General features: G+C 43.0%; 1 protein-coding gene across 8 annotated transcripts in view; it reads left to right on the forward strand.

Annotated features, from left to right (window-relative positions):
• Positions 1 to 25403, forward strand: part of LOC106944974 (RNA binding protein fox-1 homolog 1-like) — a 515796-nt gene that overhangs the window by 195083 nt on the left and 295310 nt on the right. For 4 of the 8 annotated variants that reach the window (XM_015028333.1, XM_015028332.1, XM_015028335.1 and 1 more), the window contains one exon: positions 11815 to 11880. The exons of 1 other annotated variant lie outside the window; for it this stretch is intronic. The gene's annotated coding sequence lies outside the window, so the exon portion shown is untranslated. Of the gene's footprint in view, positions 1 to 11349; positions 11523 to 11814; positions 11881 to 14288; positions 14388 to 25403 lie in introns of those variants that run through there. 3 more of the 8 variants (XM_015028336.1, XM_015028338.1, XM_015028339.1) reach the window with 3 other exon arrangements.

The raw sequence follows: 25403 nt of genomic DNA on the forward strand, positions 1-25403 counted from the left end.
ACTTTCAGTTTGAATAAGGTAACCAAGAGTTATTTGCTCGGAGAGACAAGGCCCTTGCTGGACGGAAAGGTTTGATGAATTTTCACGCTGCTTAAAAATTCAAACTTTGCTTTATTCAAATGTAACGCATGACGACAAAGAACCAGTATTTGATGAGGTGTGTGAGATGTAAATGTCGACTGGAGCCTCTCCACTTATCTGCCCCGCCAAGGAAGGTGCCCGGCAACGCAATTATCCGATCTGAATTGATTCAAAGCGTGCTTCTTTATGCGAGTGAGTGCTGCTCCATTGCTTTGACGGGGGGAGCTGTACTGCCACGTCCCCCGGGGGGAGATCTGTGGATCAGATAGACGGAGCATGCTGGGAGATGTGCACCGCAGATTCTCAGCTGAGATGTAAGGTTATTTTTCTGGGCATCCATTTTTTCCCCCCGCAAGGAGGAACACTTCAATCCCAGATTCTGGCTTCAGTCGGGCTAAATATGTTCCCGAGTTTACAGGCAGCCCCAAAAAATCCACTTTACTTGGATTCCTTTTCTGACTGAATTTATTTTAAAAAGATATGCAACAACCTTTTTCTATTTTATTCTGCCTTCCAGCATCTCTTAATTTAGCCTTTGCACTTAGATTCTTGAAGTGTTTGATATTCAGTTGTTGGAAATAAGTCCACTCTGAGCGAGCGGCAAGCTGATATTAAGCATGTAAATGTATGATAATGTTCAAAAGGCAGAATGTGACCCTGGCTCGTGAGTATAAAGGGACCTAAACCTGTAAATGTACGTCAGTATGTGGAACGTGATGCAAACAAAAGAAACAGCAGATGGTTTGGAGAACAACAGCCTTTATATCTACATTGGGACACTTCTGGTTGCCATGTATAAAAACAGATTAAGTTTATATAACCTGTTTTCTAATAACGTTCTGACCCTCTCTGTCCACCACTTTAAATTTAACATAAGTAGACATAAATCGGGAACGACTCTTAATGTAAAACATAAATCTTTGGCAGCTCCAGTCCTCTCATCAGATGATGTACTCCTCCTCTCTCCTGCAACGTGTAAAGGCAGTAAAACGATGCATAAAATCAGACGGAGTGTTGATGGTCTCTGCCGGAGCTTACTGGAGCTGCTGTGTATTTAAAAAAACGAATGTTATCAAGGTGGAAATATAAAAAATATTTAAAAAATTAAGTTTTAAAATATCTGTCACTTCTGATGACTTCCTCTCTTGAGTAGTACGTGTAGAAATCAGTGTTGAGCTGTTTTTTAATTTATTTAAGGATGAAGTTCGTCTAACTAAGTCATACCATCAGTTTTTGGTTTTCAAGCCTCATGAAGTACAGGAATCTTCATCAGCGCACACAAAGTGTTTGCATTGTGCTAAATACAATTTAGTTCAGTTTTTATCAGGTTAATGCCGTTATATTTTAGTCCCAGTCATGTAAATAATGTTACTTTTGCGTACATATGCAGTAGACTTACATATGGAGCTTAAAAGCTGCTGCAGTCATGTCCAATAAATCCTTACCTGGTAATCTAATTATGTTACAGTGGAAAATGCACAGGAAGCCAATACTGGAGCAATATTGACCCAAGATGGCTTACTATGGCATTGGTATGCAAGGCAGATAGGCACCAGTGTGATGGGTGAATAAGAAAGCAACGCGCTCTCCATAATGTGTGAAGCCTATTTTGAACATGCATGAAGCTCCACGGGAAAATAATTTGGCTTTTTTATTGTGGCTGCAGTTTTTCAGTGTGCTGGTTTGGCTGTTATTGAGGATTTGAAGCAGAGCTCAGGATAACGTCAAGCCGACAACCCGTCAGCTCAGCAGCACCGTGGAAACATGGAGGTGTAATCTTCTACTTAGACATTTTAAAACAATTGTCACATAAGTAAACTCTCATGTCTCACGTTTTGAACTTTTTTGGTTCGCTGTGTTGTCTTATAAAGACATAAGAGGTTGTTTCAAGTCAATATCTTCTTCATAGTTAATGAAAAAGTTCACGATTCACTGGCAGATTATTTCACTTATAACATGGAAAAAATGTCTTAAGAGTGAAATAATCTGTCAACTAGAACGTTTCATTATTAATATTAAGGAATATTAATATTAATATTAAGTCAATAGACTTAAAGCACGCTCCCAAAGCTTACTGAAAAGTTACTTGTGAATTAATTTTATCATATTTCAAATGTCTGAAGATATTTGTACTAGAAACTAGACCAAAAATACTTGGGGCAGCTGTGGTTCCTGACAGGGGTCCACTGTAGCTGTCACACCATTTTTCATAGCTATTCCTTTCTCTATTTTTAGTTTTAGTATCTAGGACATGAAAAATATGCATCTGGTCTATTTAGAGTCCATCTAATTGGCCAAGCATTTATTGATATCCAGGTGATCATTTCATGATGGTTTGCTATCAAATATTGCACACAAGCAGTGAGTTGTGTTTTTGATGCTGCACAAGCTCGATTTGTTTCGTCCTGCCCAGAAATGACTCGAGCGTAGACGAGTTTTCCTGCCTCACTGTTGGACAAAATGTTATGAATGCCTATAAGAAGGAAGACGATTTAAGAAAAATGGTTTCCATGGGTGATAAAGGACAAGTCGTGGTCAGAAACAGCACGAACGATCCGTAGCAGTATGCTTGTGCCTTCTGGGTTGCCTTCTGTGCTGATGGACCCATGCAGACTTTTCTATGCAATCAGTCTGGTTAATGTTCGTATGAGGCGTAGTTTGTCTGTCGCTGTTCTACTAGGGAGCACCTTCCCACCTGTCATTGAGTCTGCACAGTGCCTCTCTCCTCAGCGTCTCTCTACAGCCATTAGGACTGCAATCAGCACGAATTATCATTTAGCTAAATGAATCAGGAATATCCGCGCTGAAATGTAAAATCATAAACAGCAGATGTTAAACAGCACAGCAGATGCATTTCTATCAGGAGCAGTGTGAGGACTCATACAGTCGCTTCCTCCGTGTACAGTTTGGAGCTCATGGTCCAGTGCATGCTTTGCCCATGGCCAAGCCTGTGGAAGGCTGGGCATCTGTCGGGGGGCAAGCTAAGTTTAAACTCTTTGTGCATGCGTGTCTGGGGGAATGCGTGTGCATGAGGCTGTTGTGTTTGTCACTGCGTTTTAGCTCCAAACCGAGCTGCTCACCGCCTGCCTGTCTCCTGCCCTCCTCCCACCCACCCAAGAGGGTCATTCAGCCCCTCTTTCAGTCTCTAATCCCGTCTGTCCGGAGGAGATAGAGGGGAGCGGACGGCCGCAGCACACCCGGGGCACCGCAAACACAATCACCAGCCTTTCACAGACACTTAACGGGGCTTTGCACTTGTTCAACAAGGCAAAACGCGGCAGGAGGGATCAATTTAATACAAGGCCCGACTCAAATGGAAAGAGGGTAAATAAATAAGCAATGACAGCGAGGACTGTTGCACAATTTGTGTAGTGGCTGTCCACTTTCCTCTCTGTGGCTCGTCGTTGTAGCATCTATATGCTTCTATTTCCTCCCTCAGCGGCAGATGGGGATGAGCTGAGGAGGAGCAACCCTGGCCCCTCTCTCATCAGGCTGTGTTATTTTAATAAATCACTTCTGCCATTGCTTGCTACATTAATTCCCCGGGCCCAGAGGGCTGTGTTGCCACTAGCAGCGATCTGCATGAGGCGCTAAATGATGTGGGGGATCCCCTGGTGAGAGAACAGAGGCTCTGTGAATCTTCCCTCCATCGCTGCCTTGTCTGCTTGCCTCTCACCCTGGGCCAACCCTGTTCTCAGCAGACATCATAATCAGGAAGGACCCAGCGCCTTGTCATGCACCACATACCAATGAGACCTGCACACACTCCAAAGGACAGCCTAACTTTGCAGACACTTCCCATTGCGTGGCTTTGTAAAAGCCCTCACTCACACACTTCATCACACTCCCATTTTTTGCAGTTGTTTGTTCTCTCCTGGGGCGTTGTTCCTTCCTCGTGTAATCCAAAGACAATAAGTCTCCCAGCAGTTTAACCTACATCTTTCGCTGAAGCTTTGTCTCTTCAGATGAAATTCCTTGGAATGGTTGTTTACAGAGATGATCATTACATTCAGAATGAGAAACGTTTCAGCAGGTGGCGACGTACATAAATGCAGCTGCTTGACTGGATCCAGCGCAGTGTGACTGCAGATGCAGGTGGTGCGAGTAGCAGTCACCAAAGTGGTAACAGTGCTGGAGGAGATTGGGATGAATGCGTTTCTCTGGGGGTGGGGGGTTTCCAGATGCCGCCATTTCCCTTTCTTACATCCAATCTCCGGCTTGCAGTGTTTTTCCTTTTTCTTTCTACATCATAACTCCTTAGACAGAGGTGAGGTTGCCATTGGTATGCACAGACACCACTGGCAGATTCACCACCACGAATACCGCTGGGAGATTATACTCTTCCTGCTCCACGCAGCAGGGATTCGGCCACCGTAAATAGAGCGCTTGGGAGTGTGCGGTGTGCCCGGAATGACAGAGCACTGCAGTGGCTGAACATGCCAGCCAGACGCAGGAGTGCAAACTCAAGGACTGCTGCAAATACAGTAATCTCTCTTGCTTTCGTTTGTGGTTTTTATCTTTTTCCTACGGGGACTCAGAAATTGTCGCAGCTCAGATCTATCTGGCTTATTGTCATTGCACGATGGGCAACGGTTAAGGCATGTGGGACATGAGTTACAAACAAATCAGTTGGAGTTTGGAAGAAAAAATGTCACCCGAAATGGCACAAAGTAAAAGCTGTTCTCTCAGGGACTCCATTTTCTGTGCCGGGTCATTTATAAAGCCGCCCAAACAAGACAAGAAGTCAGGCGTAATAGTTTTGAGAAGCAGGAATCTGCCATTTATTTAGACTTTAACAGTAAATTGTTAATAAATAATTCACTACAGTCAGTCACAGAGAAAAATAAAGTGCACCTCTTTTTCAATTTGATGGTTCTACGTATCAGAACATAAAAAGAATCTGGACTTTAACGTGTACTACAATTATTTAAATATAATTACTGCAGAAATGGTCAAATACAACAGACTCCATACTGTCATTATTTATTAAAGATGTCTGCGTGAAAGATAAGTTTATGATCTAACCCTCCAGTTGATTGAACATCATTTACCAATAACTCTGTAATGTTTGTCTGGCGTTTTTAGTGTCTGTCTGCTTGATGAGTTTTGACCCATTCTCCTGTCCAGCGTTGCTTTAGTTCATTAAAGATGGCAGACATCCATTTCTCCACACTTGAAGTGAACAGTAGATGCAGTTTTGACCAGAATTTGCAGCATTTGTTACATTTCAGCTGCACTGTGTCCAACAAACCAAACTTTTTGAGCGATCTGTTCCCCTCCTCACCTGTGGTGGCGCTGCACCAAGAACTACTGAAGGAAACGATGCAACAACCTCTGAAGGGGAAAAGATTGCAACTTCCTCCTTCACTAAACTTAAACAAAATGGAGAGGCGTCAGATCTTAATGTAGTATTTCTCTTCTATATTTGACAAAAAACACAATCCATTTCTCACGCTAGCGCTAGACTAGCATGTTTGTTTTTGGTTGTTTTTACCCAGAATGCCCTGTGCTGCAGTCCACTTCATACTTTTGGAAATGGTTTTACATCCCGTCCCAGGAAGACGGCCAGTTCCTTCGCAGGGGTCATTCCTGACCTCTGTCCATCTTGGCGTTGTGGCTGCTCACATCTTTCTGCTCCAAAGCAGCAAACTACCAAAACTCCTGCGTCTTCAGAGGAGCTCACACTCTCACTCACTTTGATCCTTTGGAAATCTTTATTGAGTTGAGGCACTGCATGGATATTCCCTCTGGTTTTGGACTTTGTGCAGCTTACTTTTTACTTTCAAACAGTAACCGTGGCAACAAGCGATTGTATTTTTAACTGGCCGCAGCTGTTTAGGATCTGAAAAGCTCAAATATCACCTGAACTACGACCCTGAATACCAGCAGAGCTCAGAATGAGGATCGTATCCCAGACTCCATCGTCTCTGTTCGGTTTTCTAACCAGAGACAAAAAGCAAACGAAGTGAATAGGCAGTTCTTTTCAACAGATGAGCGTCATCTAAGACAGATGATAAAATCATCTCTGCTGGTTGGAAATTGAGCTATTAGCATGTCATGACGGACATGACATGCTATCATACAGCAACAGTCTTCAGTCAGAGGCCTCTCCAGAATCATTGCAATACTGACTGCTACTGGAGCTCCTTCCTTCAGTATCACCATCTAATAAAGATACATGAATAATATGAGTTATGACAATATTTAATTCCCCTTTTTTGAAATAAACTTAATGTAATTAAACCAGGGAGGTGTCCTTAGTTCTACACAAACACCTTTTCCATCTTGGTTTACGTTTGGTTTAACAAATGATGACGATGTGAAATCAGCTGTTTTTCGAGAACTGAGTTTATATTTGAATAATTTCAGACCCTTTTAGAAACCAAATAGTTGTTATATCCTGATGCCTAAAACTCTATAATTGACAGTGGAAGAACTTTCTTCTTATCATGGCTGCAGCGGTGTTAAAAAGAAGAAATACTTCCATTTACTCAAACAATAAAGACTTTCCTAATAAATAATTCACCACATATTTGTAAGAAATCTTCAAACGAAGGTAGGAGCCGCCGTTCGGCTTCCAGATGATAACAGCAGAGGAAAGCCGGAGATTTGAAGGCTCCCAGAATGAGAAATCAGACATAAAAACCGACGTCTAGGGATGTATTTTAAACAACTATAACTTTCTCTTGCTCTGCTTTGCAGTGACAAATGGTGGAAACACCAACACAGTGAAATTTGAGATTGCTCCGACGTGTCGTAGCAACTGTTGCACCTTATTGGATAATTATTGCAGAAACATCACCAAACTTTCTCAGACAGTTTCCAGGGTTTGAAGTTGGACGTGCTTTGTCATCACAACAGTTTTTCTGCATCTTCGTCCTGCACATATCGATTCGTCTTACATCCTCTGACCCATTAAAACTGCATCTGTGCATTTGCCTTAATATGGGCATGGAGGGCTGTCTTAATTAATAAGCAGGCATCCACCAAACTAATCTGCCTGTGTTGTGAAGGCTGTCCTTTCCATTAAGTGGGACTCACATTATCTCCTAATCAAATTAGTCACTTAATTGTGGCCCTCCCTTGATGGATCGCATGAAAAAAGGAACGGCGTGTTTGCTGGAGGGGGGTGATGTGCGTGAAGACGGAACACGGCTGCTTCATTACGATATGAAATTTTTTAATAACCAAAGCGTTCACTGTCATCGTCTTGCTTTGAACTTTGGCGCAGGGTGAAGTTGGATGTGACATTTTATGCGCTCTCACAGCTGAGCGTGGAGCTGCGCGTTAGGCTAAGTGCCTAGCCCAAGGCTCGACCAAACTGCCCAACAGGGGATTGACCCCTGTCATCCGCTGATCACTGGCTTCCTTAATCACTTCCACATCGTCTGTAAGGCCTGATCTCAGTCCAGACGATCCGTCTCCCTTCAAGTCATGATGGAGGGAGAAACTTATGTCAGAAAACTCCTCCTCTGAGTTCTGGACCAGACCTGGGTGAAGACAGCAACCCCCACATTGCTCACATCAACGTTGGTGCAGCAAAACATTTAGTTTGTACATTTTAAAGATATTAATAAATATTTCCAGAGGTCATCAAAGGTCAACCAGCCACCCCAAAATTTACAGAATCAAACTAAATGTGGCGTCAATCAACTCTGCTACTTTTGTGCAACATTTTTTTTTCCTTTCTGCAGTTGTAAATTATAAGATTTAAAAAAACAAAAGTTTCCACAGGTCACCAGAGATCAGCTTGTCCTCCAGCTCCCCACATGAACAAAGCCAAACAAAAACATCAGCTGCACAAACCAGGAAAAACCTTAGAAAAAACATTTAGTTTGATGTTGTTAATGTTGGGGTGAGGGCATGTTGACCTCTGATGACCTCTGGAAACTTTAATGAAAAAAATTAGAAAAGTTATAGCTGCAGAAATTGAAACTTTTGTTTCACAAATGTAGCACAGCTGCTTCGCACCACATTTAGTTTGGGAGCTGATTGACCTTTGACCTCTTGAAACATTTATTATGGTCTTCAGAATGATTCGGCATTTTGAACCAGCCTCCCCACTTTTACAAAATGAAACGCATTTTGAGTCAGTCAACTGTGCTACAAAGAATTACTGAAATAAATTCATTATAATTTAGTTTTTCGTTAAAGAAGGGCAAAACGGGTTTTTTTTATCCTAAAAACGATAACTGCAGAAATGATTTTTTTTTCTTTTTGGTTGATTGACAGCATTTTCTGTTTTATTTTCCACATATGCAGGAGGAGGTTGACCTTTGATGACCTCTGGAAGCAATTATTAATATCTTTAAAATGGTAGTGGCACAAACGTTTGACTCTGATTTTAATAAATTTGAAGAAGGTGAAGGGCGACTTCCCTCAGCTATCGCTGCTCCGTCGTTTACCCCGTTTCTTCTCATCACGGCTCCACTGATCGATTGATCAATCAATCAATCAGGTTTATTTTTATAGCACATTTCAGCAGCAAGGTAGTTCAAGGTGCTTTATATCATAAAACACAAAATTATAAAGTTATAAAAAAAACAATTGAACAAACCATACCAACATTTATACACATCAGATATGTTGGTCAATGCTTTTTTTTATTATGGTTGAAAAGCAACTCAGTTTAATGACGATGATGATGTCAAAAACAAAACTTTACTCAAACAATAAACACTTTCCTAATAACCAACTCACCACATATTTATAAGGAATCTTCAAAACGAAGGTAAGAGACGTTGTTCTGCCAGCCAGACATAAAAACCGACATCTTGGGATTCGTTTGAACCAACTGAGGTAAGTAGGTAGGCAGAAGTGGAGGCCGCAGGGGCCGGCGTCCTCCAGGGGAGGCGTCCTGACGAATGGATGGCTGCTTGGTCGTTTGTCCTGCTGATTGAGTTTTATCCCCTGCCCTTTCACTGCAGCCAGACAATAAACAGAACCACATCCAAGCGTGACAGGTTAACCTAACGGTAATAGAATACTCCTAATGGTGCGGCCCGAGCCAAAGTCCACGGTGTGCGGGGACGGCCCGAGTTCGATGGCGGTGGGAGTGCCGGGAGGGGGCGCGGCGGCGGCAGCTCACACTGTTGGTGTCAGGCGGGAGCAAGGACAAAGAGGGCAAGTTGATGGCTTAATGGGTGGTTTGATGGCTTCATAGGGTGAAAGTGAACTTGTTGAGGGCAACCAAACAGATGAAGCAGGCCAGACTGGGGCATTATACAGAGAGAGAAATTAGCTGCATGCTCGGCGCACGGCTGGCCTGGATATTTGCGCTTTATTGGAATCCTGGAGCTGTTTGAAGCTGGCATTGTCTCACCGAGTCTCTCCTTCACACAGAGAATGATTTATCTTGGATGTTGTGACACTGCGATGCCTATACAGCAAAGAAAATAAACACAATCAAACTGAGCAAACTGTCAAAAGAGATTTAGATGATGTTGTTATGACGCTGACATGAACGTGGCTGTTTTCTGGCAGATAATCCTCACAAAGAGAATCCTCCGGGCTACATGCACCCGCGCAGGCAACACTCCTGCCTGTTTGTTTCTGCAGCACCTCTCCCTGCAGTTTGTCATGTCTGACTGGGGCTTTAATTAGGCCTGCAAATTGAAGCGGCAGCAGCAGGCCTGGGAGCCCTCTGTCCACGGCTCAGCCGTCCTCCACGGCGTCTCCTCGGAGGACCTCTCTGCTCTGTGTGGTTAAGATAATAGAGGCTCGCTCAGAAGATGTTAATTGAGGGGAGATAAAGTGCAGCAGTGGCTGCAGGGATGCAGCGTGTGGGGGTGGAGGCAGACGGGAGGGAGGGTTACCTGATTAGAGGCTTAGGTGTTTGACTTGCAGCTCTCTGTTTGATGACGATAGATTTTTTTAAAGTATGGAGGATGGAGCGAACAGGAGTGCGCATCAAAAAACGCAGAAATCTAAGACCGTTATTAAAGTTTCCCCCGAGGCGTTTGTGTTCTGCTCATTTCTAGACCCAATAAGGTGAGGCGATTTGATATACTTTCTCCTCTTAGCAGCTCACAGTGGAATTTAAAAAGTTGGATTTTATGGAGCCTTTTAAAGGGCATCCAAGCATCCTTAAATTCATGTAGCTAAAATTAAGGCCTTAACCCCCCATAGTTCTAGTTTCATACTCAGGAGAGTGGAAGATGTCACTTTTTCAAACTGTGGAGAAGCGATGAGGGTGTGCTGTCAGTCCGCCTTTTCATGAAAACACTGAATTACAAAACAACCCTCATGATAGCGCACGCAGGGTCAGTGCAACCCCATGGGGACCGCACACAGGGTAAGAAGTTCATGCAGGGTCCACTCGGCCGTCTGTGGACTGTGGGAGGGTTAAAATGTCTTAAATTTGTTTTTTAACAAAGTAAGTTAACCTTTAATCTGTTAAACACACATCTTAATTATTTAATCTCATATGTTCAATGCATATTTTTCTTGCAGAAGTTTTCTGTCAGTCGAGACGATCGATGCTATCAGTAGCTCACTGCTAGCATACCCTTGCTAGCTTGTTTCCATCTATGATGGGAAAGTTTATTGCCAGTTGGCTGGAAAAAGTTGGTACTTTTCAGTCCTTGAATTTCTTTTATAGTGGTCTGTAAAAGGTTTTTAAAACTCTTTAATTTTGAGTTTGGACATAAGGGTCACGAAAACAGCTGAAGGGACAGAAGTTACAATATTGATGGCATTAAGTTTGGAGAAAAGAAAACTGAAAGAGAGGAAAGAGTCGACCCAGGAGAGGATCAGTGGTTCAGGTTACTGCTAACTCACTGCTAACGTACACAAATTTATCGCCCGTCGGTCGGACAGAATTCGTACATTTCTGTTGTGATTTAGCTCTTAAATTCCATCATAATGGTGTTACAAATGGTCTGAGTGAAATCTGCAGAAGCCCAGTTTTCGGGGCGAGAAAGGGAAGCAAAATTGACTTTGGACATCAGGGTGACGAAAACAGCTGAAGTGACAGAAGTTACATTATTAGTGGCATATGTCTGGAGTCCAGAAAAGCTGAAAGCGAGAGGAAACAGTCGCTCCGTCAACCCAGGAGGGGACAAACGGGTAAAAGGAGGCAAGGACAAGGAAAAAATATCCTAAAACAGCGCCAGCAGCCTCAATAATTGCCTGAATGCCAGTGGGATTGCTTTCATTCAATCAGAGCATTCTCTCTCGCTGTACGCTGAAGGTGGAGATGGAGTTTTGGGAGCTCGGAGGTTGGGCCGTGGGCGTGCGGGAGAGCCGGTAGTGCCCTCCCTCTCTCCCTTTCTGGGTAACGTACGGCTCCGAGGGCGATCGCGCCCCGGCAGCCGCCGAATCTCTGGCATCAGTGTGAGCAGCCGAGAGTGAGAAAAACTGTGTGTGTGTGTGTGTGAGAACAGAGTGAGGCGGCGATAAGGAGGTAGGTGGACCACAGATCCGACTTGTCACAAGTGACTGTGAGTCCAAGTGCGTCCCCGCATCTTTTTTCTGTTTTGAATTCCCAACAAAGCGTCCCACCTCCCTGCTTTTCCACACCAGCTCCCACTAACACACACATTGCTCGAGGATTCCTTTATTTCTTTATTTGGGCTCCTGTTGGTGCACGCATTAGATGCTCGGCTCCCTCCTCCTCCCTTTTCTTCTTCTCCTCCTCCTTGTCCTGCTCTTCTCTCCTCCTCCTCTCCGCTCTCGCTTTGCTGCTCTCACAGCCTAGTTTTCTTTTTTTTCTCCCTCTTCAATCTTGTGCAGGTTGTATCTGACGGAGGAACCGGTGCCGCGCTCCCATCCTCGCGCTCCTCCAACAACAACAACACTGTGAGTATTCTCATGCTAATTCTTCTTCTCCAGCCTCCCCTTACATCCGTTTGTCTGTTTCTCCCCCTCGCTTTCTTTTTTTTCCTCCTTTTTCATTTTTTGTCTCTTGTGTTCTCATCCGACGCGCCAAACGCAGCGACGGCAGCAGCAGCAGCGCGGGAAGGTAGAAGAAGTGTAGACAAAAAGAAACGAGAGAGAGCATGCACAGAAATGGAGAGACGAGGGGAGGGGAGGGACGGAGATGGTTGCTGCTGTCGCTGCGAGCAACCCGTTCTGCTTTCGGAGGTGTTTCTCCTGGAGGATGGTGGAATTGCTGAAGGGATGTAGGGGGCGGGTCTTGGTTTTGTGAGTAGATAGCTGTGCGAGAATGATAGGGGATGTTGTTGACAAGCATGGAGTGGCTCATCAGGCAGCCGGGCAGCGGGAGTCAGCCGCTCCTCCACGTTGACTAAACTTCTCATTCATTAATCCGCGCCTTGAATCTCGTCTCTCCTCGTTTCGCCGACTTTTCTGCGTTGATGATGAAACATAGACGGTTGCTTCAGTCACGTGTGCTTCTTTGAGCTCCCAGATGTAAACAGTAATGACTTCACTCTTTGTCTGTGTGTGTAAACATGAATCTATATATATATATATAGATTCACAGTGTGTGTCTGTGTGTGAGGTCAGAAAGTCAGCGTCCATTCCTGCTTGCTCCCCTTTGATCAAAGAGCCTCATTTAGTCCGCCCACGGCAGTGTGTGAGCCATATGAGGAGTGGGTGTGCTTTATGTGTGGGGGTGAGATGGATAGGCCCCGCTCCCTGACTGCTACACCGTGGCTAATGGGCACTCGGGTCGGCAGGGGTGCAAGCACATCCGGTTGAGTCCCTTCTCCGTGTCCTTCACAAAAAATAAATAAATACATTTTGGAAATCTTTGCGAGAAGAAGAAGAAGAAGAAGCAGCAGCATATTGGGCCAACAAAACGCTCACAAACACACTTTGGCAGATTCATTTGGCAGAGTGAAAAGGATTGATCTGAGCATGGCAATTAGGCAAATTTCAGAACTAAGCATCTGGCGAGGCGAGAACGCTTCGCCTGGCAGAGGATTACCATTTTAGTTCCATTTTCAGCCCAGAATGTGTTATTTCACAGCACTCCAGCAGCACTGCGGCGCCGCAACAAAACCGCCACGTTGGGGAATCTTTCTCTGTCGCCTGTTCGTTTCCACGGCCTAATAAGTCCGAGTAGCGCTTTGATTAATATCGATTAGGTTTAATATGTGCGTCCTCCCTCCTTCGTGATGGCGAGTCGTCAGAGTAAAAATGCCCGCCTGTCGATGAGCTTGCTTTGGAAAGCAGGCTGATATAAATGAGAACCATTCCCCCAATTAGGGAAGATTAGGTTACCCTCCACCAATCTGAATCCTTAAATCCCTTCTGTTTTTACAGCTCTGTCTGGCAAATGTAATTCAGCCTTGAGACCTGGGCAGAATAGCAATAAAAGAAGGTAGAAAGTTTAGCAGTGAAGCCCAGGCAGTAAAAATATCCACTGGGAGAGGGAGAGCGAGAGAAAGCACATGATAATTGACACTGCACTGTGTTGCAGTTGGCTGTAATTAACTGTGTAACAGAGGTTGTCAGTTGGAAAGGGAGAAAGGCCCGACTATCTTAGTGCATTTAACACACTTGAAAGTGCAACGTTTATCGTGTCTCTCCAGCTTTCAGCGAGGTGCGTTTCAGGTTAGCGTGGGCCTCTCGGTTGTATTCCTCCAGATCTTTTTACTCCAGGGCCAGTCGGGCATTATCCGCTGCCTCCCTCTATCCTTTCGCACCACAGTAAAAAAAAAAAAAAAATCAAAACCAGGAGCCATTGTTTCTGGGGCGAGCGGAAAAGGCTTATCATCTATTTTTAGTTTGCTTTTCCTCGTTGTTGCCTGGGCCACGATTCATGCTTATGTCTGGAGATTTGGTGCCATAAACTACGTTGCGCTTCGCAGCCAGGCGCTGGCTGGTGACAACTCTCACCCACACATTAGTGATCTATGAGCCGTATAGCCGCAGACCCCCTGCTGCCTCGCCAGCCGCTTCCCGAAGCCGTGCAGGACCACAGCGGCGACGCGCTCCGTGTGTGATGGCACCCATATGTGCAGAGAGAGCACCTGCATTAAGAAAACGTGCCAACGCTTTTATTTCTCGTCACTTATCACAAGCCGCTACATGCTGCAGCGAGAAGGGGGGAGAAAAAAAGCTCATAAAGATAAAAATCACATTTCACTAGAGGGTGCTTGTGTGACAGTGATATATGCTGCGAGCATCCTGGCACCTCATTGAGAAGAGAGTGAGTTCTGGGTGGGTAAATCAATTTGTGCAGAGGCCGTCGCTGCTAGTATTGGTTTCGTGATATGATCTTTGTTGTCCATTTTTAGAGGTCAGAGCGAGCACGGCGACAAGGGCAGCCGAACCCGACCGCTTTCTCTCTCGTTCTGTGCTGGTAAACGATCTCCTCCTGGAGGATTGTGGGTAAAGTAAGGCCATGTGTCTTTTTTTTCTGTCTTAAGTTGAGACACTATGGATTCTCTATTAAGAAAGTACGTTCATCCATTACCACGCACGCCTTGATAAAGTGTCCAGAGCCAGAGGTGAGCGCAGCCTGCGCATTAATCGCTGTAATTACTCAGGGAGGCTGACACTGATTCTGGAGGTGTGTCTGACTGCATACACCAGTAAAGGACTGGGGGCGGCTGCTGGTGGACCAGTCAATAGGTGAACCCGACTCTGTTAGACATCTGTGGGCAAAGCAACCCGTCAAAGTTTCATCCATTCATCCACAAAGGGCGGCGCTGGGTCCCAGTCCGGACCGCGTGATGGCTCTGTTTGGACCCGGACCCAATGTGGTTCACTAAAATGGAGTTTTATTTACTGCTCTCTCAAGATGATGAGCCGTTTTACTTGAAAGCTACTTCTTTATAGCTAGCTGCGTTTTTAATTTAAACCTCGGTGTGTACTTTTTGTTTTCTAAGGATGTTAACTTACATGAAGCTGATTTGTGTAGCACATTTCAGCAATGAGGCAGGTCACAGCATGAAAGCATCACCAACCACGAAACAAGCAAATCACATTACAATTAGTCAAAAACCCTCATCAAAATCATCAGTTTGGATGTTAATTTTTCTCATTTAAAGTGTAAACCTTCAATAGTTTAGGCTTCACATTAAGAGAAAAAGGGCTATTAGATATGTTGAAGTTTCTGTTTAATCTGAAATAAAGTATTTTTGGTTTAGTTTGTTGTGCAAATATCTTAGTACTCTTGAAATAAGACAAAACTAACTTACAGGTAAATTTTCAGTGACACAGGAGCTTCTGCTGGGTCAATAATTTATTAAAAAGAAAGGATTAGTTACACTGGTAGATTATTCCACCTGCTAGACGTCACTTCCTGCCTTATAGGTTTAATAATCTGAATTGCAACGCTGGAACAAGCTCCTCTGTGTCGCTGAAAAGTTAAACTGTAAGTTTTGTCTTATGTCAAGTGTACTAAGATACAATATCTAAAATACAAAATCTCACCAAGTATTTCATTTAGTTTTTACTGCAAATGTCTTAGTACAATAAAAAAAGGACAAAACAAACTTAAAAGTAACTTTTTAGCAAGATATAGACACTAGCTTTAAGTAAAGATTATTTCACCTGCAACAAAACATTTTTCCCATGTTATAAATGAAATAATCTGCTAGAGAAAGGAGAACTTTAAATTCAACATTTAAGGACTTACTGTCTTAAAACCAGCTTTACAAATTCCTGAAAAGTTACTTACTGAAAAGTAAGTTAGTTTTGTCTTATCTTAAGTGATATTTATACTAAAACTGGATAAAAATACTTGGTAAGCTTTTGTTTTTGCAGACGTCTCTGTGTTTACTGTGAAGTGCAGATTGTTAGCGGTGAAAATGTGAAGATGGTTAAAAGATTCTGTTTGGATCTTTTCTGGACCTCAGTGAGTTTTTAAAGAAACACGCCGGTGGTGCCGGACACTCTCTTTGACTGACTTGCGATCAGTGGGAAGTGCTGTGCAGAATCACCACAGCAACGACTGCTTAGCAACAAAAATGTTGACATCATGAAAAAAACAGTGGAAGAAACAAAGAAAACAAGAAGGAACCGATGATTGTTCAGCTTCCAGATTGGGCTGCTGGTTCTGTCCTCCCGGCGCGCAGACGGAGAGATGAGGGGGTCAAATGCAGCGTGTCATGTCAGGGATGTAAAAGCGGAGGACGGAGGGGTGGGGGGTGTATTGTCTGCACAAGGGCAGCAGAGTTACTCTTTGTGCGCCGCTTCTGGAATGTGTCTGCTAATACTGTCAGTGTTCCAGCTAATCAGAGCGGCATTGTTGGCCATAATAAGTGAATGGAGTCTAATAGGTGAATGTGTGCCACTTGCCGTCTTATCTCACAGTGACTTTCACTTGCACTGCCTGCAGCAAGTAATCATGAGAAATATGACTCAGAGACGGCGTTTTTAATTAAGGACAGTTTTTAGCATGGTGGGAGAAGAAGAACGCAGCTCCGGCTCGCCCTGCGCGCGCTCGCACACGCATGTGGAGCGGTTTTCTTTGGGTTCCTCATTAATCACAGGAGCATGTCTGATACGGGCGTGCAGCGGAGGAAACCAAGCTGGAACGGCGCGGTGGAATATTTGAACATCTCGGTGCTGATGTGTGCAAAGCGGAGTGTGTCTGCAGGGGAGGCTTTGAAATTTCATCCTCTCCATCCCTTTTAACTTGGCGGAGGGGATGTGTGTGTCTCGCTCCAGTTGGCCGATGGCTGTTAGGAAGCTCCACGACCGCCACCCCTCTAACCATTCACACACACACACACACACACACACAGAGAGAGGTTGGTATCTGTCTCCACACCCCGTCCTCCATCCGCAGACCTGCTTTGTGTCAGATAGTTTAATGTGAAATTGCTTTTCTTTCAAATTTCCCCCTGGAAACGCAGGTCGTCGCAAAAATGTTACATCTCATAATGGTGTGTTATTGTTGTTTTTTCATACGAGTCCTTGGCTTCTGAGCAGAGGGTTATTTATTTATTTTTTCTCTCCAGCACAGAGCTGAGGTCACACTCTGCTATTTTTCCCTCTGCTGCTGTCACAATCTCAGATTCTGTGCAGAGTTCCTCCTCTGCTGCGCCCATGCTAACCTCTCTGAAACATTTATCACCACCTCACTCTGTGATTACGCTGTGCATTAGTGGGGCTTAAATTTAATTTGTCGGCGGGCCCCGGCGGCGGTGCTACGGGCCTGGCCTATCAGAGACACTTTGTAACGGGCCCCTGGAAGAGCCTCCCGGGGCCGTCCTATCAGTCAGACGCTCTGTCAGCAGACACACTCAGTTAGTCAGCACCGAGTCAGAAACGTGGCCCGGCCAAACTCACACGCCACCGCCGGCCGCTCCGCTGGGCCGCCGCCTCGTCGCCCAGATCCCCCGCCTGCCACTCACAGCTCCAGCACGGATGCTGACCTTTAACCCCGCTGCTCAGATGAATGCTCTTCAACAGGTGACACCCTCGCCTCTCTTCCTCTCTGATTTCATCCCTCTTCGGCGCCACCTTCTCTCTGGTGTCCCGTCTTTTTGCACCAACGCCAAAATCCCTGCTTTGGAAGCTTTCAGGAGCCAAAACCCAAAAATATTGTTGTGAATTATTTCTCTTTTACCTGCACAACAATAAATAAAACGTAATATTTTATGCTTGCCTTTGCGTTTAGAGGCATTTCACTTTTTGGACTTAGTGTCTAATTTTTAAATCTATGAAATGTTTTTAATTTATACCCAGGAACAAAGACTTTGCCCAGATCTCTATTTGAGTAAAAACTCGCTTGATGTTTATGGTTTGACTTATTATGAAATAACAATAAATAAATAAAAACAGGCTAGATTAGAGAAAAATGTTGTTCTACTTATTATCTTTAGTTTAGAAGATATAAACTTGCCACAGAAAAAATCTCATCCTATAAAAAGTGTTGGAGGGCCACAAGTGGCCCCCAGGCCGCACTTTAGACACCAGGATGAAAGTATTCAGGGGCCAAAATTTAAATTTTTTCGGCCCCTGAATTGCAGTCAGGGGCCGCACAAAATGACTCCAAGGGCCACAAACGGCCCCCGAGCCTCACTTTGGACACCCCTTCATTCCTCTGTTTAAGACGTGCAGCTTGTTTGCCAGCAGCTCTGCAGGATGCACTCAAATTATTGAATATTTTTAGATTTTATCCAGCGCAGTGTCAGTCTCTCTGACAGCCGCTTCAATAATAATCACCTGTCGTAAAGTGGCTATTACTGTCCTCCACTGCTGTGATTTACATTAATACCTGGTAGTTAATGTCATGTTTCTTTATTGGGAGAATGTAGGACATTAAATTCAACACGCTGCCTCTGCAGTTACACGCCGTGCCATTATTCTCTCTTTTGTCCTCCTTTATTTTTACTTCCCCATTTTCATCCTCCTTCAGACGATGATCAAAATAGCCTGATCTGAGGCCACTCAAGGCTGCTTTTATCTGCGCTCCCTGGATGAGAAGGTCAATTTTCAAGGCGTTTTGTTGGGGGGGAATGTAAAAACCTGCTAGTTGCTAAGAGAACCAAGAGGGCCCCTGCTTCCCACAGCTCTAATTGGGGTCCGTTTTCATTTTCATATGGTTTTAAATGTCAAGAACAGAGAATGTGCAAAGTGTTTCGAATTTCCACTGGAAGCCATCAATCCTTGGGTCACACAGGTTGAAAACGTATTCTTTTATTGCTATTACTCTGCAGCTAAGTTTCGCCAGTGGAAAAAGTTAAAAAGGAAACATGATGTACTGCCTCTGACCTCATCCCTGCTCCGCTGGGGACATCATGTCAGGAGATGCCAGCGCCTTTCTTCATTTGACAGAAACAAATCCTCAGAAAGGACTCCTCCTCCTTCCTCTGTGGAGGATTTACACCGTCCTGATGCCACCTCTCTCTGCCCAAACACAAGGACTCCTACTTCCACAGATTCATGAATGGGATTGTGTTAATGCTTAATGGATGGCGTCTGAGCTTCTGAAACCAGAAATAAACACAGCAGCTATCATATTTGGTCTAAATGATGTTAAATGAAGCCCTGCTGATGCTGGAGTTGAGTGTAATCTACCACTTCCCTCTATTATTACTAACCAGTACCTATTGGGTACAAACCAAGGTACCTACGGGCTGCATACAGGCTTACTTACAGGCTAATTAGTGGTTACTTAAAGGGTTTGTTTACAAGGTTGCCACTAGAGTCCCTCTGATGCCTGCAGGGTGTAAAGGCGCGTACCTAATAATGATTATGTGGTTTCTGTAGGGTGCTTGAAGAGCACTGAAGGGGTTTCTATGGAGGTACTTACCTTTGGGGTATCTCTGGCTTATGTCTCAGCGCTGCTTACAGGGTAATTACTGGATTTGCAGGGCAGCAATGGGGGAGTACATCTGGAAGTTTACAGTGTAATTAAAAAGTACTTATAAGGTACCATCTGGCTGCCTATAGGGTACTTGGTGAGTAATTGCTAGGCACTTTTAGGGTGTTTTCACACTTGATAGTCCGATAGACTTGGTTCAGTTTGGGACAAAAACTGCAACACTGGTTCCATTTTCAGCTGCTGTGGTTCCAAACCTACTGAGCAACCTGTTCCCCTCCTCACCTGTGGGGGCGCTGCACTGAGAACTACTGAAAGTAATGACACAAAAACAGAAAACAACAGTTAGACAACTTCCTTCTTCACCAAACTAAGACGCAGGTTTTCAGGTGGACCAGAGTTCGTAGCTTTGAGGGCGGCCATGTTGCTTTCCCTTCTTCATAAATGTTGATAGATTACGTTAGTTTACTGTTAGTGTTGTTTTACTCTGTTACCATTTCTTTTTAAAAATAGCATTAAAATGTTTTATATTTTAGATGATATTCTGTAAGAACATACTGTGGTTTGTTTGTGATTCTGCTTTTTGTATGAACTCCACCCACAAAGCCAAATACTATAAAAGATTTTAGGGATAACTGCTTGTTTTTAGAAAAACAAGATGGCGGCCGCGCTGACATCACTCTGAACTATGAAAACTAGAAGAATGGATTGGTTAAAAAAAATCCAGGCTTTCCAAATATTTAAAAACTATGATGTATAAAAACCCTGAATATATTTTCATCCCTATGAAACACATTAGCACTCTGTTGGTACTGGGGTTTATTTTGTGCTGCTATCAAAGCGAAATGCCCAAAAGAAGCAGGTTCAACTTAAAATTCAAGTCATTCTAGTCTCAAAGAAACACTAAAGCCCAGATCAGTCATTCTGTACATTTACACATTTCCTGTTTTCAGACAAAGATACAATAAACATGTTGCAATGTGAGGACAAACACTTTGTTTTCCCTCTGAATCGCTGCAGAAATGGCCTGCATGGAAGTTTTTCTCTGAGATTTCTATCATGCTGTGTATAGTATTTTTCCGAGCAGCAAGAGAGCGGTATCAGTGTCGATGTTCCGCCTGGGAGCTTAGAGTCGGTTTTCACAGCCTCGCCATGAACAGAATACTCAAGTTCAAACGCGTTTTTTAAGCACAACAGTGGTGATTTAAAGACCTGCTTCTCCTCCCAAATACTGCTGGGAATGAACTCCAGAAGTCCGGCTGTCGCTCTGCCCTCACTGCCTTTTGTTTTGTTTATTTCTACATTTACTTTGTGTGTTTTCAGTGTGATGTCTTGTTAAAGGTTTAAGTGCCAGACACTGATGTCCTCATCTGTATTTTTTTGCATCAGATGTTTTTGGCTCCACCTCCCAGAAGACGCGTCTGCTTGAGTTTGTCAATAATGGCTAAAAATGAGGCTTTGTTTGTCTGCCAAATTAGCTAAAAGCAGAACATTATGCAAATACTTTCTGCTGTAAAGCCTTTTAGGTAAAGATAGAAAAGTCCCCACAGAAAACAGAGCGTTTTAGAAAGTTCAGGAATAGAGTATGACTTTATATGTTCAAATAAAATCTATGAAACACAGAATTAAAGGGGATGAATCCAACCTCAGACCTAATGTCACCCTCTTAAACACGTCCACATGTGAGCAGGGAAAATATACTTTTGTCAACATAGAGGGCAGAAAAAAAAAAAGGCACGTTTTGCGATTTAATTTAGCTCTTTGATATCCAAGCAGCTGAAATAATAGATTCATCTATTTTGGAATCTCTTGTTCTGTTCCTTCCCTGAAAGGTCGGAAGTGTCAAATGGTTTGCAACTGGTGAAGCGCACGGATTCATGTCAGGAGTCGACCTCGGCGGGAACGCCGAGCGAGCCCAGGAAATGCACTGACAGCAGCATTTCCTAATGAAAATTAGTTTAATGTATTCAAAAACGGAAGTGTTGTGCAGTGTGCTGTGAATAAGCCCTCAACCCGGAGCGCCGGTCCGTCTTCACCTAAAGCACGTTCGCTATATATGACTTTGAATAGCTGTTAGGACAATACATTAATGAAATTCCCCAGAGCCTCGACTTAGCATCCGTGGTTCAAATGCAATTTTTCTTCCTGTGACAACGTATAATCCCTTGTCCAAGCAGGCCTGTATTTCTACCTTAAACATCCCTTTCATTCCTTCATTTAATAAATGACACCCAGAGGACAAAACGGGGACAAGTCTCCGCTGACACCTGTGAAATATAGACTGATAATGCTCCTGCCACTTGCTTAATGCAGCGGCCCTCCACCTCTTTGGGTCTGACAGGCTGGGCCCGACGCATGTATCATAATGAGAGGATCCCGCCGCTGTCAGTTAGCAGCACCTAAAGCAGGCCACCGAACTTCTCTGGCTCTTGAGAATAAAAGACGAGATGAGGAGTGAGGACTTGTTTCTCCTTGGATCCCCGTGTTGCAGAGCATCGTTATGCTTCATTTTGGAAGAGTATTTTTGTCTAGTTTCCAGTGCAAATATCTCTGTACACTTGAAATACAACAAAACTAACTTATTTTAAGTCAGTAATTCCTGAATATTGATTTTTAAAAGTGTTAGTTCCACTTGCAGATTATTTAACTTATAACATGGGAAAAATGTCTTATGAGTGAAATAATCTGCCAGTGAAACTTGTTCATTTTCGTCAATATTAAGAAATTGTTTACCTAAAATAAGCTGCTATATCTTGCTTAAAAATTTGTTGTACTTAGTTTTGTCTTATTTCAAATGGATGAAGATATTTGCACAAGAAACAAGACCAAAAATACTTGGTAAGATTTTGTTTAGTGCACTGCAAAAAAAAAAAAACTCTTACTAAGTATTTTACCAATATTATAAGCCAAAATGTCTTCTTCCACTGCCAGATTATTTAACTTGTAATCATTGATCGATATCTTCTGAACCTTAGACATCTGGATCATTGTCAGAAGTGTAAAAAATGAATCGGTTCCTTCCTACCAAAAACAAAGAGCTTAAAAAAACAGCAGGCCAATTTTTGCCAATAAGTTCATGTTTTTTGTTTTTTGTTAATCAACAGACGCTCACTTAGCAATCCTAGTGAAGTGTAAATCGTTACCTAGCAACTGCAGCGGCGCTCCACCCGTTACCTAGCAACCCAAGCTGAGCTGCCAGCATGTTTGGTCAGCTGGTTTTGCTGCTTTATGCGCTCGCTGTATAATGGCTGCTGGAAAACACAAGCATTTTGTTGTTGACTTACCATCCAGAAACCACCGACTGCATTCATGTTGGTTGCGCAGGAGGCTCCACTTCTGCTTTTCAAAGATATACAGCTGTATAATTGTGCATCTGTTTGCATGAGAGTGTAACCTTTGAGTCAGGGGGTGTGGCCAGAAACAGCTTATTTGGATTTAAAGTGACAGAGGCCCTAAATCTGCTCATTCTGAAACAAGCTGTAAATAGGTAGAACTGAGCAAACTAAAAATCTCATCATCTAAGAATGATTTTCAGCAAAAAATGTAATGAACACGTTTTGATTAGTCCACTGACCTATCCTAACCTGCTTAAGGAAGCGTAGTAGGTCAGCTTTAAGAAATGATTGCCTTAAAACAAGCTCCTATCTCTTGCTGAAATGTAGTTTGTCATTTTCCTTGTGTACTAAGATGTGTGCACTTGGAGCCAGACCAAAAATAGTAAGATTTAGTGTTTTTGCAGTGTAGCGGCGTCAGACGGCATGAAAACCCTCCACCAGTCGGTTTTCCTGTTTCACTTTGAATGATTTAATTACTTGCTTTAGACTTCAGCAATTATAGCTGAGCAGCACATATGTTAATTATATCTGACCTCACTTTTTTGCTGCTCTGTTAATTGTTCGCTCAGATGACATTCTCAGATGACTGTCATTGCCGCGTGCATATCGGACAATTTAAAACGAAACAAAAAAGAAGAGCGCACACGGAGGTCGTCGTCTGATGGTTCGTTCGTTCGTGGGAAACGTTCGGCTCCCACATTGCAGCGGATTTTTTTTGTTGTTTTTGCCAAAAGGTCTGAAAAAATTCTCAACGTTTCTTCAAACAGCAACACAGGCTGTTACCAGCGGAGCTGAAGACGCAGCCCACTTCCTGTTTATCAGATAATGCATTTTGCGTTTCTCCTGCCATTAATGCCCAGGAAAACATTGAAACCCACTTACGTCCCAGTTCGGAGCTCATGCAGCCTGTTCTAATGCACATTTGCCTCCAAATGTCAAAACCTCAAAAAACCCATTAGAACCGACTCACCAAGGCAAACTGCTACCTGAACTAATACATCATGTTAAATGACACATGTACTGCAAATTTCTGCAAACATGCTTTTATCACACAGCTTATTATCACGTTTAATGGGGATGATTTTCACTTTTGCCAGAGCTGCACTCTGCAGTTTAATTCTCCTGCCTGGGAGGAGGAAGGCGCAGAGACACAGCCAGCTCTTCGGATTCATTTCGTCTTGTGATATGATTGCAGCGGCGTGACTGCAGCCTTATGAGGCAAAAATGAAAAATACATGTGCTGCTCTACACGATTGTGTTTGTTAATGTTGCAGTATGTGTCTGCATGCTGTTACTAATGGACTGTGCTTTTGTTTGTCACCTTAAGTGAGCAGCGACATTTCTTGTCTCACTTCGCTACTTCAGAGATGAATTTTGGAAAATGGGATGAGTGTGTGGGGTTGTATTTATGGACGGAAAGGGTTTCCTGTGCGTTCACATTTACGATGTGATCTTATATCAACGTGGCTGGAATCCAAAGCTCGTACGGTTTGCCTGGTAGATTTTTACTGAGCAGCTTTAGCAGTTCCCACTAAAACATCTTATTTCTTTTTATTTTCTTCAGCTTCGCGTACAAGTTTCTGATTGGTTTCTGGTTGAAATCACATGGACATTTTATTAATGTAGGAAAAGTGGTGCAGCTCAACACTGTTGAACATTTTATCTCTGTTTCCCGTTTACTCAGCATTTTGCTGCTAATGGTCTCCAACTTTTATTGGCCTGAATGGATTTTTATGCCTCATTCAAAGATTTTAGGACTTAGAAAATATAGTTTCAGGTTAAATAATGAAAAACTTTAGTTGTGTTTTAAATTGAAATTTCAGACTTTATAAATTTTGGTCGAGTTACCAAACTCGAACAGCATATTTTTACTCAAGTAGAAGGAAAAAGTAGTCACTGATTAAATAACTTAAGTAAAAAAAAGTATTTTTGTAACATGGCTAAAACTGAATATCTGATGTAATGTTTAAAAATTATGTAATCGGACAGAAAAATTAAAAAGGTCTAAGAAATTTCAGCTTTTTTAAAGACTGAAATGAAAACCAATCACATCTTTACAATATGAAGCTTGTCAATACAAAACAATCAATACTTACAGCAGTAAATGCAGATATGTGAGAACAGGGAGAAGTATTTACAGACAGTAATAGATGTTGCAGTGAATCTCTGCCTATTCACAGTTCAGTATTCAATTTCTCTGTGGAACATAAATCCAAATAATTCTCACATTTCTTGAAGAGCATGCCTAAAATATCCAAATGAAAATGCAAGCCCACTCCCAGGAGTGGGCGTGAAAGTCTGTTTTGGTTGATTCTTTAGCTTAATTGGGTGTAAATGTTGGTAAATTGGTCTGAAAAGCTGCTTTTTCCACAAGTAGGAGAGAGAGAGAAAAATTACACTCAATAAGGTTCCTTGTATATTAGCATAGAACGTATGATAAATATATTTTTACTGTTTTTAGAAACTTTTATGAGTGGTTAGCACAGTTAGCATAACATTCGCCGATGTTTGGATTGATATTCCTACTTGTGTGAAATTCTTCCTGTTGTTTTCTAATCATTTAATTTCTGTAGCTGAGAAGTTAAAGTCCCATAAAATAAAATAAACCAACTTCCTTTAAAAGCTTTGGCTGGTGGTTGTTTTGCAGAGCTTCTTGTCTCTCTGGTGTAACTTTCTCTATTGTCATCATCACTTTAGTCATTTAAGATCATTTCAGTCCATCTAAATGTTTTCACCAGAGAAAATGTATTTTCTTTTTACTTTTCTCGTTCCCAGTAAGCAGCAGCAATTTAACTTAA

This window comes from Poecilia latipinna, unplaced genomic scaffold (assembly GCF_001443285.1).
Source record: "Poecilia latipinna isolate Pla-1442-1.1 unplaced genomic scaffold, P_latipinna-1.0 Scaffold121, whole genome shotgun sequence".
Lineage (NCBI taxonomy): Eukaryota > Metazoa > Chordata > Actinopteri > Cyprinodontiformes > Poeciliidae > Poecilia > Poecilia latipinna.